This window comes from Arvicanthis niloticus, chromosome 2, assembly GCF_011762505.2.
Source record: "Arvicanthis niloticus isolate mArvNil1 chromosome 2, mArvNil1.pat.X, whole genome shotgun sequence".
NCBI lineage: Eukaryota > Metazoa > Chordata > Mammalia > Rodentia > Muridae > Arvicanthis > Arvicanthis niloticus.
Window position 1 is genome coordinate 11964977 of NC_047659.1, and position 5457 is coordinate 11970433.

Genomic DNA, 5457 nt, shown 5'->3' on the forward strand with positions numbered 1-5457 from the left:
AATTTACTAGTGCACATAAAAGGGAAACTTGGATTTTAATTTTGAGACTAGGTTTCATGTAGTTCAGGCTTGTCTCCAACTCACTGTATAGCTGAGGAGAGCCTTGAATTCCTGATTCTGCTGCCTCCACCATACACGTGCTGTGATTTACAGAAAAGAGTTACAATACCCTCACTCCAATTTATTTAGCTACTTGAAAATATAATCAAAATTCATGGACAAAGTAGACATGGGGGGCTGCAGCTCTGTTCACTTCTTTGCCATTATATTTCCAACACCTGAGTCTTTGGAACTCCCTGTAATTATCATAAAGCTCCCACCGACTGCCAAAGAATTTAGAGGTATACACTCACTCTGCTTTCCTTCTGGGGGAACCAGGGCCAGGTTGGCTCTGCCATGTGCCCAATATGTATTTGGACAGTGATTACTTCTTGAAGTAAGGATCCAGAATGCTTTGATGTGCCCTGGGTTTTTGGATGCCTTGAGAAGCCATGCTGGAGGGGTATATTAAGAAGAAAAAGTGGGCCAGGTGGTGGTGGTGGCGACGCTCGCCTTTAATCTCAGCACTTGGGAGGCAGAGGCAGAGGTAGGCGGATTTCTGAGTTCGAGGCCAGCCTGGTCTACAGAGTGAGTGCCAGGACAGCCAGGGCTATACAGAGAAACCCTGTCTTAAAAACCAAAAAAAAAAAAAAAAAAAAAAAGAGTCAAGGGGCTAAAACAATGACTTAAACAAACCCACCAACCAAAACAAAAATTTTTTAAAGTCAAATAAGTTTGATCATTTTGCGTCTGTTTAAAATCTTAACAATAGCTACCCATTATATCAAAAGAAAAATTGATGTGTTTCTTTAAAAAAAAAACAAAAAATATGAATACACTGTCTTCAGATTCACCAGAGGAGGGAATCGGATTCCATTACAGATGGTTGTGAGCCACCATGTGGTTGCTGGGAATTGAACTCAGGACCTCTGGAAGAGCAAGCAGCCAGTGCACTTAACCACTGAGCAATCTCTGCAGCCTGTATTGTTCCTTTTTCTTATCTCCAGCCACTTTTGTATGGCTCTTCCTCGAAAGATCTAGATATGCTTCATTAGATATCTTTCTTACAACTTTCCACCTTTCCAACTTTGTTTTAGACCAGGCTATCCTAAAACTCAGTTATCTACCTGCCTCACCAGTGCTGGGGTCAACTATATGGTCTACTATGGCCAGCTAATTTGTTAATTCTATATTTTAAAATTTTGTTTTGTTTTTGTTTTTCGAGACAGGGTTTCTCTGTGTAGCCCTGGCTGTCCTGGAACTCACTCTGTAGACCAGGCTGGCCTCAAACTCAGAAATCCACCTGCCTCTGCCACCCAAGTGCTGGGATTAAAGGTGTGTGCCACCACTGCCCGGCTTAAAATTTTTAAAAAAGATTTATTTATTCATATGTATGTGTGTATGTATGTGCATACACTGTCGCTCTCTTCAGATACACCAGAGGAGAGAGCATCAGATCCCTTTGGAGATGGTTGTGAGCCACCATGTGGTTTCCAGAAACTGAACCTAGGATTTCTGGAAGAGCAGACAGTGCTCTTATTGCTCTTAACCGCTGAGCCATCTCTCCAGCCCCTATATACTAATTTATACTTTTTAAATTATTTGTTTTGCCCTCAAGTAAACTTCTGCACTACATGCAGTGCCCAGAAGACAGACGTTGGATCTTCTGGAACTGGATTTACAGGCCTTGTGAGCTGTGGGTGCTGGTAATAGAACTTGGGTCCTCCGGAAGTGCTCCTAAATGCCGAACTCGAGCTCCAAGGATAGAGATTTTTGTATTGCGCTCACTGGGTATAGCCTGTTTTCCAGTCTAGGCTCCAGTTTTTCTGTTTCCTTTGAAATTTGGGGCAAGTAACACGTGTAAGTTTTGCATTTCTGTCAGTCTTTCGAGAATTTAACAGGAAAAAAGCTCCAGCATTTGTACAGAAATTGGCTTTAATATTTGTTTCTTTTCTTTCAAGCCGGAGAATTGGGAGCGCTTAATCTGTTTAAACCGTCTAGGCCGGGTCTTCACTAGCCCTGGAAAGACGGTAACAGTAACCCTAACTTTAACTGAAGATACTGACAGGGTAGGAGTGAGAGCTAGGGAATTCTCAGTTACCCAGTTCGTGATCTTCCCTAGGAAAAGCCTCATCTGGTTTTCCGAAGGTGAAGTCTGTTGCAAGAGTAGGCGAGAAAGAGCGTTTCACTAAAACTACATATCCCAGCACTCCCCGCGGCAGACAGCTACGGGTCCTAGCAGGTTTCATATACAAGACGGCCGGGTTCTCTTAGAGACCTGTTGCCTGAAGAGACGAGGGCCAGGCTTTGACGTCACTGCGCAGACGCCACTCACGGGTCGGACGTGACGTAAGGACAGTTCCGGCTTCAGCCTCGGACGCTGGCGTCGCTGCGGCTTGTTCTTCCTAAAATGGCGCCGCTGGATCTGGACAAGGTACGGCAGTGCAAGTACCTTCCCGAGAACGACCTGAAGGTGAGCCGGGCCGGAGGCCGTCCAGCTTGTGAGGCAAGCCCCTTCCGGCTGTGGGGCTCCCGCCGGGCGCCCGATCCTGGTGCGTTGGAGGGCGCTCTGCGAAGTGAGAGGACCGGGTCCGACGCGGCGTGACGCGGAGAACCGGGGGAGCCCGAATCCCCCGAATGCTGGCCAGTTCTCTGAGGGGAGATCCCGGGGGATGTCACCATCCCCTGGCCCCCACTGGACTCCGAGCTTAAAGACTGTCACTCTAACTCGCTTGGTCTCTCGGCCGAGCGGGTAGTGCTCCCGGGATGGCGTCCTCCCAGCAGAGGTAACAGGAGCTGCTGTCTGCTCCAGGGACGCGGCCGCTGTGTGTTTAAGTCCCTGAGAGGTGGGAAGCCGGTGGGCGGGATCGATGCGACCATAATGGGAGAGAATGACAAGTCGCCTCCACTTGACTCTCCTGAATTGCTTCTTAGGAGTGATAGTTTTCTTCTGATAATTTGGATGTGGATCCCATTTCTTAGCACGTTGTTGAGCCATTTAAGTGAATAAGCAGTTGCTTATTAAGAAGTTCAAATGCTTTTATGACCCCTGTAACTCAAGGTGTCATTTTTCTCCGTTTTCCAAAGTAGGTCTCACTCAGTTCAAGATAGGATTGGTAAAGCTTGGCGGTGCTGGCGCACGCCTTTAATTTCAGGATTCGGGAGGCACTGGCAGGTGTATCTAAGTTTGAGGCTAGCCTAGACTACAGGGTGAATTCCAGGACAGCCAAGGCTATACACAGAGAAATTGTCTCACCCCCCTCATACCCCACCCCCACCCCAGAAAGAAAAAGACAAAACGAGTGTTAAAGGACTGAATGTACAGGAAGTAAGCTGTTGGCAAAACACTTGGTTTCAAACACATTTTGCTTCTGCTAAATGTAGTACTATGATTATTTTATTCTATTAACTTTATTATGTAGTAAGTGCATAAATGCTCAGCCGTCTGAATTTCTTTTGTTTTTATGATAATTTTAAGCTATGAAATTAATTTTTTTCAAGAAAAGTTTACACTTTTGTTTGTGAATTATATTCCTTGTGGGAAGATTGCTGTGTGTGTTTATTTTTTCTCTTTTGGTACATGAAGTTGATAGTTAAATCAATCAACAGGCATGCAAAATGCTAAGTGAAAGTACCTAACTTGTACTTGCACACTGGTTGTGTTACGTAGTTGATATTCATGTTTAGCCACCTGAATCTTTCAGTCATTTAGTTTCTTCTTTCTGCTTGGCAGTTTTTTTGTTTTTGTTTTCTTTCTGAGATAGGATCTTAAGATACTTCTTGTTGGGGCTGGAGAGATGTCTCAGTGGTTAAGAGACTCTTAACCACTCTTACAGAGGGACCTGGAAGTTGTATTCCCATCAAGGACATGGTAGTTTGTAACATCCTGTAAACTCCAGTTCCAAAGGATCTGATGCCCTCTTCTGGCACCAGGTAAACACATGTTTCACAGATATACATGCAGGCAAAACAAGTCATACACATAAAATAAAAACCTAAAAAAAAAAAAAAAAACAAAAAAAAAAACAAAAAACAAAAAACAAACCCTCCAACCCACTATGGACCTGAAGATCCTCTTGCTGCCGCTTTCCAAAACCTTCAACCTAACCAACATGCTTAGCTGCACTGTGCTTTTCTTTCCTTTTAAAAACAAATAACATTTACTTTTAATTAGTATTTGTGTATGTAGGTATGTATACATGGTGCCCTTGGAGGCCAGGCAGTTGTGAGCTCCAGAAGTGGTCCTCTGTACAGGCTTAACTGCTGAGCAACCTCCAGCCCCACCCTCTTTTGTGTATTTGGGTACAGAACATCATGTAGCCCAAGCTGCTTTTGGTATGAGGGCTGAACTGAATTTTTGAAAAGATTTGATTTTCAAGTATATGTATGTGTACCTGTGTGGATTTATGTGCACCATGTGTATGCTGGCAGAGGCAGAGGGCATCTTATCCCCTGGAATTGGATTTGTAGGCGGAATGATCTATATAATGTGGGTGCTGGGAAATCGAACCTGAGTCTTATGTAATAGTAAGCTCTTTTAACTGGAGCCACTCCAGTTCCTGTTGTGTGCTTTTAAATTTATTTTATCTTTGGTTTTTCTGTGTAGCCCCAGCTGCCCTGGAACACATTTTGCAGACTAGGCTGGCCTTGAATTCATATCTACTGTTGTCTGTGTGGGGATATGTGCATACACCCCCCAGAGGCAACTTTAAGATCTCTCTGTAGCTGCAGGTGTAAACAGTTGTAAACATCTGACATTGTAAACATTTGACGTTGGTGCTGGTATTAGAACTCAGGTCCTCTGCAAGAGAAGTAAATCATTTCTCCAGCCTACTCCAAATCAGAAAATTAGGGAAGGAAGAAAAAAAATCTAGTAATCCTGTCCTGGGAACAGTGTTATCAGATTAACTTGCTTTATTGTCAGTGTCTAGTATATTTTCTATCTCAAAATAGATATTCATGTGTGTACATATGTATACACAAGTATATATTTATGTGTGTATATTTTAGCCTGGGAGGAATCTTACCTGATCACACATATGAGGAAACAGGCCAGAAAAAGCATATGACTGAAGTAATGCCAGACACTAACCTTCCAGCTCAGAGCTCTTTATCACTCCAGGTCACCTGTGGGACCAGCTTCTCACATGTAAACTAAAGCTTTAGAAAACCTTTATATCTTAACATAGCCAACCCTGATTCTGCCAAGAACTATGGTTTATAGCCCAGTGCAAAGAGTCAACCAGCAGAGTCAGATATGTGTTGGAAGACATTTTGTAGAATTAAGGGATCTAGTAGAAAGTTAATGAATGTCACAGAATTCAAAAATGTTTTAAACAATGTCTCTTGTAAAATCCAAGCCCCATGTGAGAAAAGTTGCTATAACATAGTATCTTTGCTTCAATTTCAAACAAAGGC

The 5457-nt window shown here is 43.4% G+C and overlaps 1 protein-coding gene across 1 annotated transcript in view; it reads left to right on the top strand.

Annotated features, from left to right (window-relative positions):
* The first annotated feature begins 2391 nt into the window (after nt 1-2391).
* Nucleotides 2392-5457, top strand: part of B3galt9 (beta-1,3-galactosyltransferase 9) — a 34878-nt gene continuing 31812 nt past the window's right edge. Inside the window, exon 1 of the mRNA XM_034494361.2 lies at nt 2392-2512. The gene's annotated coding sequence lies outside the window, so the exon portion shown is untranslated. The remainder of the gene's footprint in view (nt 2513-5457) is intronic.